The following is a 24,605-nucleotide window of genomic DNA, read 5'->3' on the forward strand; positions in this document are numbered from 1 at the left end:
CGGGATAAAGCAAGTTAAATAACATAAGATGCCTTTTCCCAATCTTGGAGGAAACCCCTGAGGAATGCAGGGTTATAGCAACAGCCCTGTCCGTAGACCTGGAGAAATCGTTTGACACATAGTGTTGGTGGTTTCAGCAGGCAGTTCTACGTAATTTAAAAATAGGAGAAAGCTGGTCAAAATGGGGCATCTTGCTCTATGCTAAGCCCACAGCCACAGTGTGCATGGGCAAGCTGATATCTGAGACTTACACAGTCCGCTGGGGCATGAGGCAAGCATGTCCGTTATCCCGATGCTCATCGCGCTTGCAGTGAAAACTTTAACTGCACTAGTCGAGACTGAGCATATACTGAAAATACAGTTAGCAGACAGGGTGCACTCTATCTCCCTGTATGCAGGTGACATTGTGATATATTTTAAAGATGGGCACTCAGATCTTGGAAAAACACTGACCCTTATGAGAGGAGTTTGGGAAAGTATCCGGTCTCCTCACTAATTGGGGAAAAGCGAGCACATACCCAATATTCCCCAAGGAAGGAAAGACCATACACTATTAGCAGAAAACAAAATTGGCTGGTGCGAATTCAGTATCAAATACTTTGGAGTTACGATATTTCATACTGATAATGATCTCAGAGAGGGCAATTGTGGAGCGATGTTGGGATCTCTAAGGGGCAGTGTGGAGTTTTGGAAGATACTGCCACTCTGGGTGTTGATCCGTTTGGTGCTTACAAAAATGATCATGTTGCTGTGGCTATTACAAATGCGAATTGAGCGATATGGGGTATGAATCGGTCACTCTACAGGGCAATTATGCAAATATAGTGTGTAATAGAGACGCTCAACCCCCTATAGAGGTATCGCCAACCTCACCGCTACCCTAACAAATTGAAAAGATAAGGAAGGAGCGTGATAATTACATATGTGTGCACCCAAATATAAACAACAATCAATCACAATAAATCATATTCCATAGAGACGTCTTATCAGCATTTTCAATGATTTCTTTAATTCTTTTCGACAAATTTTCATTAATGATAAAGTACGTTCAACAGCCTTTCAACAGCCGACGCGTTTCGTCCCCAAATGGGACGTCCTCAGGGCTGTGAAAATATATATACAAACAAGCATTTGCAATGCAATAGGTCTCGGGTTAATTAAGTTTGAGCTATTGGCATTGCTAAATATTGCAACACCAACTGCAACAAAAGCTATTGGTGTTGCATTATTTAGCTATGCCAATTGCTCAAACTTTAATAATGCGACACCTATTGCATTGCAAATGCATGTTTTCCTGGTTGCGATTAATACATGCGCCTAATTATGCACACTATGAACACATCCTAACATTATTAACTGAGGCGAAGGGTGATATTTGAACACAGCAAACAACAACTCGCACTCCTTGAGAAGGACTGCACTTCCATGTGCAGCACAGAAAACATTTCAGACTAATGTGAATGTAATGCTTAGTGGGCTTACTGTCTGCTACAAACCCCTTCAAACACGTGCTTGGAGAGTGTTTAAGGGAGCGGAACAAGAGCCAATTTGCATAAAGCCAAAACGAGGTGCCCAATTGCCCTGCAACCAGTAGTTGAGACAATAAAGGGCAGGGACTAGCAAGGATGCCACAAAGTGATTGGACCCCAATTAGTTACACCCAGTATGTTCCTGGAACTGAGGGGGCATCCAGAGAAAGCATCCTACTTGGGAGCGAGCATGGAGCGGTCCTTGCTGCAGAGGGTCTGTTAAAACGGATTCCTGGCAGGAAGCACTTCATTCTTCGTGCCTGCGTCGGTGTGGTAGTGACTGTAGCTCCTGTGGTGATTGTGCGACGCAATCGATGCTGCAGGTGCCTGCATCGGCCTGGGCTCCGTCTGCTGTGGTAACAGTGTTGGCGCGATCAAAGCTACATCTGCTCTGAATGAAAGTCAACGTTATTCACCAACATTGAAAAAGGGAAGCCCCTGCGTACAAGGTAACTTGCCAAACACAGGGATCCGTGCTGGGGAACACGGTGCTCGCTCTCATTAAAAGGGAGGAATAATTACTTTTAAAACATGGCAATTAATGCCTCGAGCCCGGGAGTGGGGGGGCGGGTGGGGGGCGGGGATTGAACGTGCCACTCAAAAAACATTACAAAGACGGGAAACCGTTACCAATAGCTTTTATGTAAAGATACACTCACACACCATGGCAGAGAAAAGTGGCAGCAGCAGCACCTCATCCACGCCTTGCCTGTCAGCCTCAGACACTCTGAGGGCGGTGTGAAGCCCCAGTCTGTGTCATTCATTAAGAATCCAAGTTTCGCTCATTTAAAACGTACAGCAGGGTGACAGTGGTCGGGTTCAGATTAGTGCGAGGCTGTCACACTGGATCTGAAGTGAACCAACCTTAAAAAGAGAAAAGTAAACAGCTGCCCCCACAGTAACCGTCAGTGTTGTCCATGCAAACCTCTGATAGGATACTCTTGCAAATGGTATGTTTCTGTCACCAAAACTTGAAATACATGGGTTCCAAGTAATTTAAGAGAAGCATGCACTCGCATGGACATGCCAGTGATGTCTGATTGTGAGGGTCAGATTTAAGATCTCAGTTGTACTCCACGGTTCTCGGGGAAAGTAAGTGTGAACGAGTTGTTGTTATCCAGGGAAGCATTTTCAGACATTACCTATTTCCATATGAACACCTTCAGCATTTCAAAGATTATTTCAAGTCTACAAACATTTTAATGACCTTCTTGAACATTGTTGTTCTAAGACGTCCCCGTCACAGCTCTTGGATTGATAAAGTCCCTTGTGGTAAAGGGTTTAACATCGTGTTTGTCATGACAGGTGTGCTCCAGGCCAGGAATGCCTGGACCACCCTTCCTTACCGGGCCGCTGCTAGGCCATACTGCATAATGATGCATAGGCCTGGTGCATCACACCCCCCTGTATGCGGTTGAAACAGGACTTATTCACTGCAACGAGTTACTCGAGAAACGCCACACAATCTGGCTCAGAAGAATAGTGAATTACTCCTTGGTCTTCCATGCACCAAACCCAGGGCACCTGCATGTGCAAACGAGGGCCTAAGCGCAGAAACCAGTGTGCCCTTCCAGTCTGTCCTGAGGCAAACAGCTGAATGAAGTGTGTTAATGCTCAGCTCCCAACAATGGCTTTTCTGACATACCTGAGGTACTTACAAACACCATTGGCCTACAAGTAAAGCAATGCATTAAGAATAAAAGAAGAAATATATAAGTTAACACCTCATCACTTGGAGTTTCCAGACACTTTTGCAGAACTAAGTTTCATCAATATAATCAAACATCCCTTCCTGGGTGGAGAATGTGCGGCTCTTCAATCTATTGAATGTTGTATATATGACCACAACCCAAAATCAACCTGCGTGGTCTCTTTCAAAAAGTACACACTACACAGTGTAGGGGCCTGGAAAGAAGGTGCGTGTGCAGCCACCTCTAGCATGCAATGTTTACCTAGCAAAATACCGAGCACCAACTGAAACAGAAGAGGAGGGAACATGCCTTTTGATCGTAAAAGGAGCCCTAACACGCACTCTTATTTACAATCCCCGTTACCCAAAGTACACACTAAAAGCCCGTTCCCTACTGCCATTGGCTTTTGGAGTGTAAAATACCCATTGCCGTTTGCCGGAATGCCAACCATAGTGTCCTGTGGTATACTCTGCTTCTTGGTACTGCCATACAGCGATTTCACGTTAAGAACACAATCCACAAAATATAAGGTGGGGAACTAAAAAAACCCTGCTGCCAATGATACCGCAGAGATGCCGGAATTTGGCTTCACTCTTCCTCCCGCTGCCTACCCAAAATGACCAAACCTCCTCCCGCCCTGCAGAGACATCAGGAAAAGGCTATTAGCAACAGTTTGCCTCCAACAGACATTGGCGACGAAAACGAGCTGTTTCCATAATTGTTGCATTTAAACCATGCCCTGCCAATCTCGGTCCTTCCACTAAAAGCACAGCTGGAGTGACTGTCCTAAAATGATCGAAGCCGCAGACCCAGCCCTCTCCCCACGCTGCCCACGTGCCCCACGCTGCCCGGTGGCCGGCCCACGGACACACGCCTCCTGCCGGAGGAACACTTTATTAATATAAATATGTTGCTAAAACAGCACGGGCAAAGGGTTGCTCTAAAGGAGCTACTTAAAGAAATAGAAAGAAAAATGGTTGAAATAGGGCGGTAATTGGTTCAATGGTTTGGGAAAAAACATTTACATTTGTCAGGACGCTGCCAGTAGGAAGGAAGGGCAGGGGGCCTTGCTCCTTGATACCTCAAACCATTACATTTAAGGAAGACATATCCCCAAACAGAGTAGGTAGCAAAATGCAAACAACAAACATGGATTAGACTCGTGGTTCTTCAAGAGGAAATGCAGTGAAAATAAAGAGTGAAATCACCCCGCAGCAGCCTCACCTTGCCATGCCTGCTAATTCGATGGGTTGACAGCGATGCTTACTGCGCGGCCTCACATTTTAGCACAGACTACTCTTTGTGGCTCGGTGCCTGTGCGCCCTTCTCCCGACTGCCTCCCGAGCCTGCAGGGCGAACCCATGGCCGCAGGGACAGCGATGCACTGGAGAACAGAGCTGTGTGCTGCTCCCCGAGCTTGCGTGGGCTGCAGCCGCTCGGAATCAATGCTCACACATCACACCGCATTAAAAGGGAGGAATAATTACTTTTAAAACATGGCAATTAATGCCTCGAGCCCGGGAGTGGGGGGGCGGGTGGGGGGCGGGGATTGAACGTGCCACTCAAAAAACATTACAAAGACGGGAAACCGTTACCAATAGCTTTTATGTAAAGATACACTCACACACCATGGCAGAGAAAAGTGGCAGCATCAGCACCTCATCCACGCCTTGCCTGTCAGCCTCAGACACTCTGAGGGCGGTGTGAAGCCCCAGTCTGTGTCGGACTGCAGCGCAGGGTAATCTGGCTCCGACTTCCGGTTTGGCCGGCAATGCTTCCGGGTCGCCGCAGGCAGCGCGGCGGCCCGCCCTGCACGGGGAAGGGAGGCAGCTTTCGAGGAGGACAGCACCTGGCCGCGAGCGCGTTCTCGTGCGCGTGGCCTTAACAAATCGGCGCGCGCGGCCAGTGCTGTCCTCCTGGGAAGCTGAGCCGTTAACAATAAGGTCTCTGGCGAGAGCGAGCTTCGCTCGCTTCTAGCCGAGACCTAAAAATGTGATCAAAACAAAAGATCATGATATAAGTGAACAAGTACATATCCTCATATCAATATTGTACTTTGGCTAAACAGACAAGAAACTCTTGTCTTATGTAGTTAGTGCAACGTGATTTCTCCTTTTTCTCATCACTATTTAGTATAATAATAATAATAATCCACATTTGTATAGCGCACAATCACCCGTTAGGGTCTCTAGGCGCTGGGGGCCGTCGGGAAGATTAAGCAAGCTATTGCCCAGAGTCGCATGGTGCTGGGCTAACCTGCCGCCGGCACCGGGGATCGAACCGTGAGCCCCAGATTCCAGCGTCAGTCGCCCTGGCCGCGGCGCCACACCTCTCCCACAGTATTAAGAGACAAAAGAACATGAAATGATTTACCATATATTCTTGTCAACAGCAGACTTAATACAGTTTAAGCAAGCTTTACATTATAGTCTCGCTCACCTTTGCAAATTTTAGTGTATCACGATATATTCTATAGCTGTTCAAAAATTACTCCATAGGTTCGGTTTTCAGAAGGCGGCCCAAAATCTGGAATTTATGTATAATCTATGGAGATGTCCAACAGAAAGAAAAGACACCTCAATTATTTCAACAACCCCATTTAAAGTTGTAAACACTTCTATAAATTACTGCAAGTGTATACAGCAAGTGCATAGTGCATTCAGAGTGAGGCAGAATCAGAAGGTATAATTAAACCCCCCTTAAAACAGGTAGCGTTTCCTTCTCCACAACTAATCTTCACTTGAATTCAACCTATTTAAAGAATTATAAAGCGAGTGCGCTAATCATTTGGTCGCACTGAACATACATTTGAAGTTGAATGGTGTCCTTCTGTACCAAGTCTGTCCTGCATATCAAAATAACCAAGCCTAGTAGTATATCAAAATTCAGCTTACTTAATAACTCGTGTTCCTCATATATCGATCTCTCCCGAATTTGCCAGTTGAGTATCCGTGCTCATTAATATCCTGAAGTCTAGGATTCTACAAGTCCAAAAAAACATTAGGTAGAAACAATCCTGACTCTCTATGAACAAGAAAAAGGGTGGTTCCCCTACTCCTTGTCTCACCTTTATTCATTTTCCAGAAAAACCTTCATCTGTACGCTAAAACATTCATCCTAATCCAGAACTTTCCAACTCTGGATTGTTAAGGAAATTATCTGAGCAAAAAGAAAAAAGAAAAGATGAAAAAACCCTCTATCTAATCTTAATGTTATGCGTTCGGTCCTGACCTAATACACGGCCCATTCAAAAAAACTCTCACCTCTAAATCATTCCTTAGTCCGCCTTCTCAAACATCCTCTCGTCAGCCCGGATCAGTTGACAATGCTAGTGAACGAGTAACGTGCTTAAATAGTCCAAAGAATCCGCTAAATAGGCTTAATTAGCGGCTGAATTACATGCCGATAATCATCACCTGTTTGATTACTCGGTGCTTCCACCTCGGTCCGCTCATCTAATGTTCCCAAAATTTGTGAAGCAAAGGCTGCGTCGTGACGTGGTAATATAGGTGTACCAATCTCATTGGTTATTTACTCAAAAGCAACCCGAGCCCGTGCCGGGTGTCAGTGTGGCCGTATAATGCCCTCTAATTTTACATGTAACTATTCAAACAGAATAACATCATATAGAAAGCATATTACGAATAACACTCTAGCGCCTTACCGCTAAATAAGCAAAAGTAAAAGTGAAGTCTAAATGTGTACCTCCACAAGCTAATCCCTCATTGGAGGATAGCCGAAATCCAGCCATTCTATTGGTTAGATTAGACTCCCTATCCCCTGGCTGCTCGCTCGTCTGTTTATGTATCATCCTGCTATATGTCTGTACATTCAGTAATAATTATCATAAAACCATCACCGCTCCCAGTGTATATGAGCCTGCTATGCATGCAAACCGGTCCGAACGCGGGTCCGTACGGTCCCACAATAATACCCTTCCTTTCACCAAAAACTGGGCCCTCATTGGAGGGTTACCTAAATACTCGATTTCTATTGGTCTGTGAACTACCAATCATTTAGACAATATCTCGTCACTGCCTCTATCGTATCGGAAAGTGTTGTTTTCCAACGAACACGTCAACAAACCGAGTCTACGCTTGTTTGACCTATATTCACTCAAAAATCCTATTCTTTTCAACACAATCTGGACCCTCATTAGAGGGTGACCTAAATACTCAATTTTAATAAGTAAAAGAACTAACCAATCATATAGATAATACCTGGTCACTGTATCTATCGTATCAGATGGTGTTAGTTCCAACGAGCCAATTTCCGTATAAATGAACGTATGTATAGATAAAATCTATTTATTAATTCACAAATTCATATTGTATATATAACTTGATAATACCAACACATTACATTGTCCTCATGTCCTCATGATCCATGGCCTTCAATGAGCGCTATGCCATGTTAAACTAATCTAATCTAACAATCTTATTGATCACACGAGAGAAGTTCCACTGGGGGTGCTATAAAAAATGATGTAATTCTGAATCGCTGTTGAGCCCCTCTCTCACCGCTCTGCATTTACTGATCCATCTAGCTTCAATCTGTCTGATTTTTCTTGAAGTAATTTATAGAAGTGTTTACAACTTTAAATGGGGTTGTTGAAATAATTGATGTGTCTTTTCTTTCTGTTGGACATCTCCATAGATTATACATAAATTCCAGATTTTGGGCCGCCTTCTGAAAACCGAACCTATGGAGTAATTTTTGAACAGCTATAGAATATATCGTGATACACTAAAATTTGCAAAGGTGAGCGAGACTATAATGTAAAGCTTGCTTAAACTGTATTAAGTCTGCTGTTGACAAGAATATATGGTAAATCATTTCGTGTTCTTTTGTCTCTTAATACTGTATACTAAATAGTGATGAGAAAAAGGAGAAATCACGTTGCACTAACTACATAAGACAAGAGTTTCTTGTCTGCTTAGCCAAAGTACAATATTGATAGTAGGATATGTACTTGTTCACTTATATCATGATCTTTTGTTTTGATCCCATTTTTTGTATATATTTTTTCACAGCCCTGAGGACGTCCCATTTGGGGACGAAACGCGTCGGCTGTTGAAAGGCTGTTGAACGTACTTTATCATTAATGAAAATTTGTCGAAAAGAATTAAAGAAATCATTGAAAATGCTGAGAAGACGTCTCTATGGAATATGATTTATTGTGATTGATTGTTGTTTATATTTTGGTGCACACATATGTAATTATCACGCTCCTTCCTTATCTTTTCAATTTGCTGTGGCTATTGTATTATTTTGCCAATCTTCCGGTACGAGTTGGGCTAGACTGGTTTCAAGACCTCAATGGATTTTTTAGGGACTAAGTGAGGAGAGCAGGAAGGCACAGAGTGGGTCTGGCTGTTCTGAAGGTGGTGATAGAGGGTGGAGGATTGTGTGTCCCAGATTTTGAAGCATACTTTCTGGCCTCCCAGTTACAATGGATAGTAAGATGGATAGAGGTCGAAACCTGTCTGACTTGGCTGCCATGCGAAGTGGCACACGGGCAAGAAACCTGATTCCGTTGCATTTTAGACACAAGTAGAGAGATGGGGACTTGCCGTGGATTGGGAACCTTGAAATGAAATGTTGAGCTAGGTGTAAATATGAAACCAAGAAAACACCACTATCTAACCCCACAATCCCACTCAAAGATTTAATTGTGACATTACCCGAAACCCCGCAGGGCGTTATGAGGGGGGTGGGAAGAATTGAACAGCCTTACTATAGGGGATTGCTAAAGGGATGGAACATTTCTCACCCTAACAGAGATTCGACTCTACGCAACGCACTTTGTCCTCTGTGGGGAGTTGAAGGGCATAGTCTGGGAAGCATGAGTACCATTTCTGTGGAATCAGCTGTACATGAGACCTCACAACTAAGTGGTGGGGAGCAGACTGACATCATAGTTTTATAAAATTCTAACACATTTATTTGAAGTGACTCTGCACCCCTTCAGGGCCAAGTGTGAAACACGCATCCACAGAAGGATTAACGATAAGCAGTGGGGGAGAGTTTTGGAAAGGGTACAGAAGGCATCTCACAATGCGAGCCTCAAATGTACACAATTCAAATACGTCCAATCAACATACTTGGCACCCAAAAGACTCACTCAAATGTCTTGCAACACCATGTACAGCTGTTTGAGATGCACCAAGCTGAAGCTGACTTCAAGCATATGGTCTGGGACTGTGCTGCGATAGCTGAATTCTGGAGCGAGATATTGAACTACCTTGGCATTGTGCTGGGAAAAGAGATACACCGTACCCCTGAGATATGCTTACTAGGACTCATGCATGCTACCACTATCGGGAGGGTGGGTCCTAAATTCCTGACACTTGCACTCAACTGTCCAATTGGTGTATAGCTATGCACTGGAAAGATAGTCAACCACCACCAATCACACACTAGGAAAGGGAAGTTTATCAATGGACCTAAAGTGAACACGCTGCATTAACATGTAAGTAAAGTAGAGGAGGCAGAAAAAACTAGATTGCAGATACCTGGGAGGACATTTTTGCTGCATTTGTGCCTCCTCATCAGTTAGTATTGCAGAACTGAGCCCTGCCGGAGATAGATAGTCAGAATATCACCCCACAACATTTAGCATTTAACCTGTGATCCTGAGAAAAACAGACATGATAATGTACCATTAGATCAGTGACTGTTAAGTTATGTTTTTATTATATGTTGCACAGTGAGGTAGATAAAAGCCCAGTTGAAAAGATAGATTTGTAGCATCTACCAATCTGGAAACACCCTGTATGAGTAGTATGTGTATACTCTGTATGTTTGAGTCGTCTGATGTGGACAGTGAGATTTCTATAGATGGACCATTTCTCCATTCCAAATTGTAAAAAAGTTAAAGAAATGCACCAAACAGATCTAAAACAAAACAATTTTGCATTATAAATAGGTAAATTAACAAACACACTCTGCTTCCAAAAATAATTAATGACAAAGGAAGGCTGACTTTCAGCATTGAGCCAGGTAGGCAGTAAAATCCTGCAGCATAAACTATAAAATCTAAAACTTAATACCTTTCCCTACAAATCAAAAAATAACTGAAGTTGTACACCACCACCCAATTCAAATTTAGGATAAAAGGCAAACCTACCAAGAATTGCCCAACAAAATTAAACAATGATGCTGAATTGTCCCAGCACTCTTAAAACAGTGATCCTACCAAGGTGTCACGAAGATTGGATAGACAGATGTAAATATCTATGCATGAACTTTGTATCCTCCGCTGAAGTTGGATCTTATATGATCGTCTCACAAAAGGAATCTAGGGAATGACCGTGGGTTTAAATAGATTTTCCAGAAAACCATAGCTAATGCTGAGGCCATGCAACGCATAACTATCACCCCAAATGCCATGCTCTTGGCTTTACCATGAGGTGTTAGATACACATCACAGTTCACATTAGTGACATTGCTGGTAGCATTGTATAGCTCCTTAAAATTTAAACTATTGACAACAGCTTTATAGATTTGGAATAATTAGTTTGGATAATTTAACGAAGTTCTGTTGTTAAACCCTGTTACTTTTTATGTAAATATTAACCTCTTGAGCGCTCATGACGAGCTCAGCTCGTCATGAGCCACGGCGCTCCGGTGCTCCGCGCCCGTTACTTGGAACGCTCGCACGCTGGGCTGATTCCCCTGCTGTGCTGAACGTTCCATTGGAACGGGCGCGGTCATGATGAGCTCAGCTCGTCCTTAGCACCAGAGCGTCGTGGCTCATGACGAGCTGACCTCGTCATGAGCATGGGGGCGCTGTACGTGCCCCCCGCCCCCCACCACAGCGGGGGAATCCCGCCATCGGCGAAGGGGTTAAGAGTCATAATTAAGGCTCCCTGTTTTCCATTTATTTTCTTCTCTGTATTTATTTTTAAATGTGGATAAAAACGGAAATTGGGTGCTTTTTGAGTGATTCTAAATACACTTTGCCATGACTGCCAGGCCAATAACTGTGTGGATTGATATGTAAGGGAATTAAAAAAGAAAGTAATTTTAGTATAGAGGCTTAAACAGCAGTATCTATGCACAAGGCTGATACTGAAATGTGCATATTTTCATATGAGTGCATTGATTTATCTTCTGTGGGTGTTCATATCACTGAAACCTGGCAGGCATTCAAGCATGACTGCATATGTATTGGTTAAATAAATGTGGAAATATACCATTTTCAGCTTTACTTTTTTTCACAAAACCCATTATAAATATGGATAAAGACAGATAAAGTTGACAAAAAATAAATATGGATGAATACAGACGAAAATGACAACAAAATAAACCGGGAACCCTAGTCATAACCTTTGCCTTGGGTGTGTTAACCATAACTCTCTAATTTCGGGGTTTTATTTTATGGTTTTGTTTAGTAACCATAACTTCACTTGAAATTTGTTTTTAAAGTTACTTATAGGTTTTTTTAAATAAATATCCTAAGAACAGACTTATCTTCAACAATGATTTCAGTATTTTTCGATGCTGTGTCACATACTCTTTTAATAACCTCTAATCCCTGCTGCACACCATCTTCAGGCATGTGGAGCAGATGTTAGCCACTGGGCCTTGCCTTGAACTGTGTGTGGCAGGGATTGGTTACAGAGCTTGCCCTCCAGACAGGCTCTACACCTTGCCTCATACTCTCTCCAAATTTCTGCTTTCAGCCCTTACCTCTATGAGGCCAGCTGAAGGGACATTTTTTTGAGGTTTTGCCAAAAAAATGATCTTAAGCGTTTTAAAAAAATGCAGCGCTCATCTACTCAAATTAGGCACTGAGTAGTTACACCGGGAGGAATTTATGCAGCCAAAACCCAGAACAAGCAACATGTGTGCTAAATTCATATTCTCATATCAGATATGCATGCAGTCAACTATCGGAAGTTTAGCAAAGTTTGTGTCTGATTATTCAAGGACTCGTTAGTCCTTTAAATTGAAAATTCGGGATTTAAAGGCAGGATTTAGGATAGCCAGACCTACATGTGTCATGCTAAGAACGAAACAAGATTATATCCCCATAGGTGTAACTTGACGCAGCAATAGTATAATAGATATTCAGACCTTTGAAGATTGTCTGTCTCTTATTTATCTGTGGTTGCATTTAGGGTTGTTCTGAGATCTGTTTGTGAAAATAGAAAGCTCATTGTTCTTCAACCAACCTTTTAAAAAGAAGGACGAAATAAATCACACACAACTCACAAAAGAGAAAATGTGTGTACTTTGCATCTTCAACCTCTGTGTTAAAAATAGTAAACACCGACTATCTGCCAGGCTATGCAGAGGAGCAGCAGTCAGCATCCCCAGAGGAGTGGAGCACTGTGCTGTTTTCCTTTCATTGTCTCCAGTGGCATCTTTCCCCTGGGCTCCCTTCATGCTTCAAATTTAACTTGATTCCATTTTAGTTCGCATCAGACAACAGCTGCAGTCACAATTGCAACGATTTACAATTCACTTGAATGTTTTAAATTGCATTTACAATGATGGTAATGCTTGTAAGCATTGAACTGCTGTAAAAACCATTTCAAGGCCCTGATTATATCTGGACCAGGGAAGTGGGAGGCATTTACTGAACTGGTAAATACCAAAAGCGCGGGGTGTGCAGTATTTACAGGAGGGATTATTAATGAGGCCTTGCGGCAGTTTTGCGCTTCCGTTGCGTCACGTTTTGTGACTCATTAGCGGCATAAAACATGCCCACTGTTGCGCCCTATTTACAGTGAAGTATCTAAGCAGATGTATCACTTTGTTAACCCCTGCGCTACATTATACCTGCGTCAGATATAATGTATGCAGGGTGGGCGTTCCCACGTAAGTAAGCCTTGTATAAGTGATGCAGTGAAATCTACCAGATTTCACTCCACCACTTCTAGGGTGCAAATGCGTTAATGTCTTACGCCTGCCACACAAAGCAGGCGTAAGGCTGATGCAGGCCCTTTCACATAGGGCTTGCCCATGTGAAAGGACACATTGCTGGAGTTGCGTCACTTTTGTGACACACTCCAGCAATGCATCACTTTTGCGCCTTCAGATATGTCAGAAATACTGACGTATCTGTAACTCCTTGTGACATGATGCGTCATACAGTAAATATGACGCACCCTTCATGTCGCAAGGAGGGCGCACCGAGAAGTGACACATTGCTGCTTCTCATGAATGAGGCCCTGGGTCTGGTAAATTACCAACCCTATTCTCAGGTTTTCTCTGGAACATGAGGAATTACCTGCAAAGTTCATGCTTTATGTGTAGTACACTTTTTCACAAGTAAAGTTTAGTGGATAGACTGCCTAAATGTACTGTAGGAAAATGGCAGATTTTAAACTCCCACCCACAGAACATGCACCTTTCTGACCAGTGACCGCATCAACCTACATAGCTACTTTTCAGCCTGTTGTGTGTACCGATTCTTAGTACTACAGCAAAGATTTTTCCAACTTCAAGAAATTATTTAATGATGGCAATGCAGCCTGGTGACAACAATAAATATACTTTTTACATTTAAAAGTTTTATCCAGTAAGGGCTTATAACACCACTGGAAAAGTTCTAATAATAGCACCATCATGAAACCTTCATTGCATGCAAATAGACTTGTGAGCAGGGATTGGCCATGGTATTTTGGTGGAATGATTGATTCTGACTCTGGAGCTGGAGATCCGAGTTCGTTCTCGGCGTTGGCTCAACATCCTATGATTTTGGGCAAATCACTTAATCCCCCTTGCCCATGGACAGCACCTGCGTACCCTCATGGGTGATAAGCAGCGCTATATAAATCTACAAATGAATGAATGAATTAATTAATTCTAGTTATTGGGAATGAACGGAGACACTTCTTTACAAGTTGTTTGGAGCGTTATTTCTGTATTTTTGCATGGATAAATTCCTGATGCCTCACGGTATTATCCATTGCAGGATCTAACCTCGTAAACCACCTTAGAATAGGGTGGTATTACCACCAAGTATTAGAAATAAAGGGTGTAATTTTTACACTCTATTTTTAAAGAAAAACATCGTTATGAGATTTTGGATAGGGAAAGAAGATGAATTGTAAACTTGCCAATCTAATGTAGGTTTTGTCGATTTCTCTAAATAGCACCGTTAGTGGAGACCAAATACCCGAAATATATTTTAAGGTGAGGTAATGAGCAATATCAGAAAGTTGTAAAATTTGTTACCTTCCCATAATTGTACTTTCAGGTGAAATTTCCTGCGAGTTTGATGGAACACACCTGTGGGGGCTTATTATGCCTTTTAAAAGGTATGTTTAGTGGGCTTTTTCTTCAACTCTTTCTGTAAAGTTTATCAACTTTTTAAAGTTGGCAATGCTGAGACAATTAAGGAAAAGACATTCAAATATTGGTGGAATTAAATGTTATCAATTGAACACGATCCTAAATGTAATCATTATGGGCCAGATGTAGGTAGCCCTTTACCGGTCGGAATCGGCCGAAAATACCGATTTTGGCCGTTTCCGACCGGTAAAGGGCTATGGAGATGTAGGGGCTAAAAAAACGTACATTTTCGGTATTTTTACCGAATCGGTAATTTTACCGAATCGGTAAAATTACAGAATTAGTCAATTTACCGATTCTGTAAATTTTAACGATTCTGTAAATTTACCATTCGGTAAAAATACCGAAAATGTATTTTGTGATGTAGGTAGCACTTCTAACAGTGCTACATGGCCTTTAGAATTCGGTATTTACCATGCAATACAATTGCATGGTAAATTACGAATTCTTGTGTGCATGCACCTCTGTGCATGTACACCTGTGCCCTAAGGGCATGTCTGTGTGCCACATGGCGCAAACGCCAGTTACAGGGGTGCAGCAGGGTGTCAAAGTGACACCCTGTCCCCCTTAGCAATTCGGTATTTTTACTGATTTAGTCAATACCGAATCGGTATTTGCTATTGAATCCTATGGGCTTCAAGGCCCATAGGATTCAATAGCAAATACCGATTCGGTATTTACCGAATCGGTAAATACCGGATCTTACCGATTCAGTAAAAAAATACCGATTTTTTACCTACATCTCATTTACAGATTCATAAATACCGAATCGGTAAAATTCGGTATTTATGAATCGGTAAATGAGATTTACCTACATCTGGCCCTATGTTTTATTCAGTATCCAGCTATGTTTTTCCCAGTTACAATACCATTACTCCCTTGTGTTTGCTTTGGCTCTATTATACATTTTTTTAGTGCCTTTTAACTTCACCACTCTCAATGAACTAAGGTTTCATGTGTTTGTCACCCTTTCCTGTAAGTTCCTTTTGTTACTCCTGGGAATCCTCACACATCTTATTTCTTGATCTCTGTTTCTAGAAGTGAAATATGCTTGTGTCATCATACTTAAAGCGCAGAGATACTTAGGCCCTTAATACCAGTTGCCTGGTGTTTCATATGAACAGAATTTAGTATGTGTGATAAACAGCCTATGTTCCAAGCTTTTTGGAATAGCCAGGGATTTTGGTGCTTGCTAGTATCTGCCCCCGTGTTGCCTGTACTCTTACAGGCTTTTATTCTTACTCCTCACACCTGGTTCCAACGAATAAGGTTTTCTTTTTATGTTTTTTGATGAATTGTCCATACGATGAGAATGCACACAACACTTTAGCTTATGGCCACTATTTGGAAGGAGCCACAGTTGGGAGTCCAGCAAATGTAAATCGGAGCGCCTGATTTTTATAAAACTGTTCTTCTGGCCTTAGAGTTTGCATTAGTACGAGGGTTTACCTGACATTTGAATGAATGTATGTCTCAAGGTATGCTAAAACTAGAGTCTCGATAATGGGATTTTATGTTTATTGTTATGTAACATTGGTCTCTTATAAGGTCACTTGATTATCCATTGTTTTAGTATGCCAAGGAAGCCACAAGCTGCCTAAGTGAGTTCAAAGGCTGGTGCCTGTAACCCTCAAGATGTGCACACATCACTCATCATTGACTAAGAATGTTTAATTCCATTTTCGAATCCTGATGTAAATTCGCTTGATTTGCACACAATTATTAATGTTCAGGAATGTTTAATTCCAATAGAACAACTTTGTATTACTCCTAATAGGACAAGTCCCGCGTCCCTAAACTTCCATTGTCTGCTGCTGTGTGATGTACAATCATTTTTAAAGACATGTTATTTTATTGTGTTTTTATGCTAAATTAGTTTTCGTTTATTTTTTATGTGTACTTTTATGATTATATATATGTAACCGAATTAAGTTATTATTACTACTACTCTTCGAATTATTCAGAACTCTTGTTTGCTACTTCTTTGTTCTGATGCCAATCAAGTGAATATTTCTCTATACCTCACTCTTTTACAATGCTTCCAGCTAAAGTAAGGTTTTGTTTTGTTTACATTGCATTGAAATAAATGTATTCATTCTCTGTCTCCTCATTATACATTCTCCTTGGTTTCTCTTTAGACTCATTCTCAGTCCTTCATTCTGATGCTATGTCCCTTATTATAGTTGTTCCACGGCCACATTATGATTCTCTCTTCTCTATTCAAGCTTACTCGTCTACTTTGGCAGCAGCTCTTGGAGTAGTCTTACTTTGTACCAGTTATTTTGTACAGCGATTTGATTAGATGTCAATAAATTAATAAATGCATTAAAAAATTTGGACTGAATCAAAAAAATTGAGGTACACACCACGTTCATTGCAGGTAAAAAAAGGCCTGCCACAGGCTTCCTTAAAATTAATAAGAACATCATATTGTTTTAAGACTCTCTGCTAAAAAATCCGTTTGTGACCTGAGCAGAAATCATTTCACACTTAAATACATTGAAAAAATACCTACGGTCACTGCACAAAATGCTCACGAATTAAAACCTACCTACATTAAATTAATCATATAATGGGCATCCAAAACTGTGCATAAAAGGTTAAGTTAGAATATGTCAGTGTTGTGCACATCCCTGAACCATCAGAAGACCAAAAGCAAATAGGAGATTTCACATAGTTGACTGATCCACTTCCATAACAGCAAAACAGACAACAAACCTGCATCACACACTCATTAACAAGCAATTAGCACTCTCTAGCTAGTCCAAACTACTTTTAAATTAGCCCTGGGTAAACTTTTGATTATATCACAAGATTTGCAAAATTCCTACATTCTGCTTTATGATAAATTCTTGACATTGCACAGTCTGCGATTTTGGAGTAACTTTTATTATCTGAGTGCACACATCCCATAAAAAATTGTAAAACAAGGTATTAGGGTGAGAGTGATTCGCTGAGAAACATTGCCTGCTCAAACGGATCGCCTGCTTGTATCTCAGGATGAAAGAGGAGAACCATGAGGGAGTGTCAAGAATATATAGCAGGACAGGAGGATCAGAAAAGGAATACTTGGAGGACTGGGATGACCAGGCATAAGAGCCAGAACCAGATGGGCAAGAAGGGCAAGGGCCAGGAAACTAGGTGTGACAGGTGGTTCATGGCACGCAGAAGCAAGAAGAACAGAACTAGGAAGGCCAGGGACATTAGGGCCAGAACAATGGGACCAGGCCCAATGGAACCACAATCAGAATACCGCCCAAAAAGGACCAAGAAAAGCTCAAGTATTTAGTGGAAGATAAAGGTCAAGAACATCAGGGTCAAGAAGACCAGGAGAATTAGGGCCAAGAAGAAAGGGAGGATCAGGAGTAGGAGGACAAATGCCATGAGGACCAGGGGACCAGGAACATGTGAACAATTGCAGGGATGACAAGGAAGACCAGGACCCAGAAGACCAGGACCACTAGGTCAGTGCCTAGAGCACCGTAATCAGTCGGGCCAGGAGGAAAAGCACCAATAGGATCAGGAAGAGGAAAACAAAGAAAATCAGGAGCAGAAGAACCTGAGGAAAACAACGTAGAGAAGTACCTAGAGGACCTGGAGGACCAGAAGTATTAGAAGGAGGACCCAGAAGAGGACTAAGGTCAAAAGAAGGATAAGGCCCAAAAGCAACACCAAGGAGCTGAAAGAGGAGGACATTGAGTAAAAGGATGTGGAGGAGGAGCAGAAGGATCAGGATGGGGAAGCCTAAAAGGGTGAATAATCATAGAGCAAAATTATTAGTCAAAATGTAGCAAAACAAAATTCATATGACAACCTGATTTTTATACCAAATTGACTGGCCACCCCTAAAACCAAGAATAATTGGCCTCTTTGTTCTTAGCATTATTATTGGCTTCGAAGCACCAGTAAGAATAGCTTCTATAGCATGGACCAGTGTGCCATTTTGCAGAGGAGCAGTCAGCTTTAAGTGTTTTTCTGGTGGAAGAGGTGTGGCGCCGCGGCCAGGGCGACTGACGCTGGAATCTGGGGACCACGGTTCGATCCCCGGCTCCGGCGGCAGGTCAGCCCAGCACCATGTGACTCTGGGCAATAGCTCGCTTAATCTTCCCGACGGCCCCCCAGCGCCTAGAGACCCTTACGGGTGATTGTGCGCTTTACAAATGTGGACTTTTTACTCACCTCAGAGCAATACAGAAAAAATGACAGATTTTGAAATTTACACTGTTGGCTGGGCTTCTTTACCTTTGACTATTTCCAACTTTAAGACCATGATGTCAGAAATTAAGTCATATAGGGCCAGATGTAGGTAGCCCTTTACTGGTCGGAATCGGCCGAAAATACCGATTTTCGGCCGTTTCCGACCGGTAAAGGGCTATGGAGATGTAGGGGCACAAAAAACGGACATATTCGGTAATTTTACCGAATCGGTAATTTTACCGAATCGTTACAATTACAGAATTGGTAAATTTACCGATTCTGTAAAGTTTACCGATTCGGTAAAATTACCATTCGGTAAAATTACCGAATATGTATTTCGAGAGGTAGGTAGCACTTCTAACAGTGCTACAGGGCCTTAAGAATTCGGTATTTACCATGCAATACAATTGCATGGTAAATTACGAATTCTTGTGTACATGCACATCTGTGCATGTACACCTGTGCCATGTGGCACACACACATGCCCTAAGGGCATGTATGTGTGCCACATGGCGTAAACGCCAGTTACAGGGGTGCAACAGGGTGTCAAAGTAACACCCTGTCCCCCTTAGCAATTCGGTATTTTTACCGATTCGGTAAATACCGAATCGGTATTTGCTATTGAATTCTATGCGCTTCAAGGCCCATAGGATTCTATAGCAAATACTGATTCGGTATTTACCGAATCGGTAAATACCGAATCCTACCGATTCGGTAAAAATTACCGAATTTTTACCTACATCTTATTTACCGATTCATAAATACCGAATCAGTAAAATTCTGTATTTATGAATCGGTAAATAAGATTTACCTACATCTAGCCCTTAGGCACATACATAACCTCATGCAAAGAGACAGGTTGAGCAAGAGGATAGATTAAGAAACATTGCAGACAGCCAAGTTAGGATTTCTGTAGTACTGGCAGTCTACAATGAAGATAACCTTGACAAAGGATACAGAAGAGGTCATGAGAAGAGGTTACCCTATACAGAAAAGCTGAAGCATTGTAAAACATTGTCATTATGGCTGGCTGCCTTAGAAACAGAATGTCGAGGAGGAATCTTTGTCTTTGACTCTCAAAGCAGAGAAACATAATTTTTCCTTAAGCTCTTTGAAGTCTAATTTATGTAACATCTGTATTGCATATTTAGGATTAATTTAGAAGCAGGGGAAGTATAGCACAAGACAAATTGCATTTGCTATGCATCCGAATATGAATATATTCACGTTTTATCTCAATCTGCATAAAATGTCTGTCAGTGAAATGTAAATAATTGAAAAAATTTAGCGACAACAATAAACAATTGTTTTAACTTTGATTTTCTAAGATGGATCCCAGTACTAAAAGCATAACTAACATAAAAGTGGTAAAATACTATAATATTCTCTCTAATTATATTTTTAAAGAGAGTTTGACCCGTTGCAGGACACCATGTCTAGATAGTTGTTCTCTTTTTTTATCCTGGTGTTCAAGGGCTTATATATTTATGGACAGAAGCAATGCCTCCTAGCCATATTTTCAGTGAGTGGCCTCCTTTTTAGGTCTTGCCTACCAACAGCTCTTAGATGCCTGTTGTCGAAAGACCTATTGTGGACTACATCAAACCTTACAGTGGGATTTTTGCCAGCCTATTGTTTATCACTGGCTGGCTTTCTTGTCATTCTCATTTGCTTGCTTCTTATTCAATGGTCTTCCTTCTTCTTTTTGTTTTATCCCTCCCCTAATGCAAAGCTTCTTTACCATTCTTTTGACTGGTGGTCTTGTATCCTTTCACTGCTCACATTTGATGGAGCAGGGTTTTGAGAAAATAAAACCTGCTTGGATTAAGTACTCAGTGATATTTACTAACAGTGTGCTGGGAAAATAACGTGAAAAAACGCAAATAACATGGGGAAATGCTTTGTGCATGCATGCACTAATGCGGGGCTAATGCATGAAAGACTAGGTCGCATTTGCGTTCTGCTTTGGAATAAAATACAAATAATGCCGCTTTTGCACATTAATGCTCTTACTAGGAATATAACATGTGCAATGGTGGGTGGTAAACAGTGAGAGGAACATTTCATGAAATTAATAATGTCTGTATTTTGTTCATCGTAGTGAAGCAAGCATGGGACTACATTTCTGCATGCCAGTTGTGGGTTAAAGAAAATAAATATGAATAAATAAGCTGAAAATTGAGCTCTGAGCGAGAATCGAGAAGGCAAAGGCTAATAATCTTCAAGGAATATTGTATGTCTGCCAAGTAACGGAAGGATCGCAGTGAGAAACAAGTGAAAATGTGCAAACTTCTTCCACAGAAGCCTCAGACATGAAGAATGGAAGTGTAGAGACTTGCAACATGTTACTTGCTGGAGGAAATGTGTATTCATGAGACGTGGTTAACGTAATGTGAAGAGTGTAAAACAAAGAACACTATGAACATGACTATGGTGGTGTGATAGAACACCCTCTAAATCAACCAATGAGAGACTGAGTATCAGTAAATGTTTCAACAAATGTGGGTTGGACATGTAAGTTTTAGGATATAATTGAGGTTCCCTAGGGGGTGTGGTTAGGAGCAATTAAGTAGAGTGCAAGGAAGCTTTGCTAGAGGGAGATTGTCGCTGTCTGTCAGTTTGCTGATAGAGGCCTACCGGTTTCCTGTTCTTGTCCTGTATCCAGTATCCTGATAAAACTTTTTTCCTTGAATTTTTTCTCAGGGGGCCCTGCTATCCCCATGGCCAGGGGATGATATTTCTCTGATTATCCTTAGGTTAGCAAAGCTAAATGATCTGCACTTTGCATAATAATTTGCAAATGTATTTTATCTCTGAAACTACTGTCTCTTCGCCTATCCACTCCTTCATTTGCATTTATTCATTTTGATATGAGTTTGACACTGTTTACACTGATAATGTTCTCTCTCTCTGTGATTAATGCATTGTTTGCCTTGTGAACCTGTACATGTTGAGTTTTATCTTCACATTATTTGGTGATAAACATTATTAACCTTACATTGAGTTTGTGATTATTCAGTAATATAGATGGATAGATAGTACTAATTATTGCCATCAACTTCTCAACTTTAGGTCCATCGACCAGAGGAAATAAGTTGAAATTCTGGCTCAGTTATGTATTTAGAGTGTTAGATACGAGTCTGTACTATGAACAACTGATTTTTGTTCAAACTTGAATCACAGCGCAACAGGGATTTTGCGTTAGTTGGGTAAAGGTATATGGGCTTGTATTTGTGTTATCATTGATTATCCATCCCTGATTGGCGCTGGATCACATTCAATGAGCTGTGTTTTCTTTCAGCACACCACAAGTTTACATGTATTTTTGAACTCCCTCCTCTGTTCGATGCCTCCCTATAAATACGCACACATACACCTTCTGCATGCTACATTAGACTCCCGCTCCCACGTCTAAATGTCCATTACTTCCTTTAACTTGTAGTTTTTATTTTCAATTTGTTTTATTTCCAACTTTCCTTTTAAGGCTTCTCTGTTGTTCCGGCGCCCACTCACCTACCCCCACTCCTTCCATTATTTTCTCCAGCACCCGGTCCCCCTTGTGGCTCCTCCATTGGGACCCACATTTCCATAATGTTTTTTGAAAAATATATATGCTTTTTTTTTAATGTTGGTGGGACCTTCAGTTGTCATTTGCTGCTGGGCTATTATTTGACGCCAGGCTACTCATTTAAAAAAAAGCACTATTCCGCATTAAAATGCTTTTTTTTATCTGCTACTCTAAGTGGTGTTTGCCATCTTGTAACAGGAAAAAATTAACAAAATGACTGCTGTGTCATGCTGAAGGTACACACATCTGTAGTGACACATGCCTGTACATACTGCGTAAGGCTGAGCCAACATACTGTCATGATGCATGCATGCATATACATCATCATACCCCTTTTGTTTTTGCTGATGCTGCCAGTATTGGTTTGGCACCATTCTTCAGACAGTCTATGAGGGGTGCTAGCTTGTTTTTGTCCCCCTGATTCCAGCGTATATTTTATGTGTGCGGGTCATCTAACCGTATCACATTGTTATCTCATTGTTTCCAGAGTAGATGGCCATTTGCTCGTTGTGGCTGATGCAGAGAACACGGTTACATCACTACTGGCTCTTAATAAGTTATGCCAAGTAGTACGTTTATTTTCTTATTACAAGTCTATTCTGATATCAGAATACACCTGTAATAAGAAAAGAAAATACAGGAGTTAAAAAAAAAAATTCAAACGTTGTCTCCTAAAGTTACAGCCAAAGTATGAGCGTCAGATTGCATGGGAGACATTGCCCAACTAGGTTAACTTTCCTCCTAAAAACAAATGAAATCATAAGCAAAGCCACTGAACAGTCTACAGACAGAACAATTAATAAAACACATTTAGGAGGACGTGGACCAGGACTACTTCAAAATGAAAGCCTGATGAACAGATATTTGCAGAGTAGAATGCAGCTTGGAATAAACTTAAGGATGTGTAAATATGTGCTCCTAAAGTACAACACAAACCACATATTTTGAGTTTACCTGGAATGATTATCCTCTCATCCATACATGTAAAATACTATTAAAAAGAGTGAAAATATAGACCTCTGGATAAGCATCGATAGGAGAAATCTTACACGTATTAAAATGCAGCAAGACGACTGACCTCATGTGGATGGAACCTGATGACTCAAGGGACCAGCAGTGACAGATCTCCTGCTTTCTAAAAACCCAGCTGTCACATTCTAAGGCCATTCAGTCAGTCATGGGCAAGCTTCTATTCATCGGCTCAGGACTTAAGTAAACCTCGAGGAAACACTGGAAGAAAAGACACAATTCAAATGTATTACTTATTTTACACACTTTCTAAAGAAAAGACAACATATTTTACAGTAATGAAGATGATAAGAAATAAATAAACATACATATTGAATAACACATGACTTTTAAATCTGTTTAATTAAAAGAGCTCTTTTTTATGTTACATGTTTATTGGAATTCTTTTGCCAATTTCTCAAGGCATATTGCAAAGTTATCTTAGACTATAACCATTTCCAAACACTTCTTTGCACTGGTTCTGTATATGGTACTAGATCATTGGAATTAAAATTGCATTTATGTCACGGTTACTACACCTGATGAGGCGTTGATGTGGCGAGTAGCATGCTACTACAGAACCCAAGGTTAGATTTGAATAGTAGTTTAGCGATATGGGCTTTCATTTTTCCTTGTGATTAGTTGTAGTTTATTAAGTTTGTGCTGTCAAGTTCTTACGCATTTAGTAGTTTTTTGAGTAGGAATAGAATATTAGATTAGAAAAGGAAGGTTTTGAGTCTTTATTGGGGGTAGTGGACATTGTGTGCCTATGAATTGGGTGAATTGGTTGTACAGGAGGGGAAGTATGAAAAGGCTGTTTGGGAGTTCATAATAGTCAGAAAGGTTTGGGATGAGTCAGAGAGATAAAAAACTGTGATTTCTCGAATACATTGTTTAGAGATGTCCTCATTTTTTATTCAATCCTTACATGTATAACACTCATTGATGTGATATGCATGTTTGTATGAGAACCTTGCATAATGTATGTGTTTGTCATATTGCTTTTGCTGTTTTGTAAAACCTCTATATTCATCACAGACTTTATAAACCTAAATATTGGGGAACCACATTATGAATTCACACTTGTTCAGAATGCAGAACAATCCCCCACAGATTAGGTCATCAGTTTGACATGGGCATGTTGAGCTTGGTTGCCCATAGACGGGAAGTGGAAGGAATAATAATATAGTTTTGATGAGTCCGACAAAAAGAATGTGGACACCAATAAGAGGCCCCAGTCCAAAAATCTCAAAATCTATCTCATCCTGTGGAAGGTGAAGATATATTTCAAAAAGGGTGGGACTG

The 24,605-nt window shown here is 41.2% G+C and overlaps 1 protein-coding gene across 3 annotated transcripts in view; it reads right to left on the reverse strand.

The window, feature by feature from the left end:
• The window catches only part of HS3ST5 (heparan sulfate-glucosamine 3-sulfotransferase 5), a 636,371-nt gene that overhangs the window by 394,447 nt on the left and 217,319 nt on the right, over positions 1-24,605 (reverse strand). For all 3 annotated transcript variants that reach the window (XM_078648573.1, XM_078648571.1, XM_078648572.1), the window contains exon 2: positions 23,371-23,522. The gene's annotated coding sequence lies outside the window, so the exon portion shown is untranslated. The remainder of the gene's footprint in view (positions 1-23,370; positions 23,523-24,605) is intronic.

This window comes from Lissotriton helveticus, chromosome 6 (genome assembly GCF_964261635.1).
Source record: "Lissotriton helveticus chromosome 6, aLisHel1.1, whole genome shotgun sequence".
Lineage (NCBI taxonomy): Eukaryota > Metazoa > Chordata > Amphibia > Caudata > Salamandridae > Lissotriton > Lissotriton helveticus.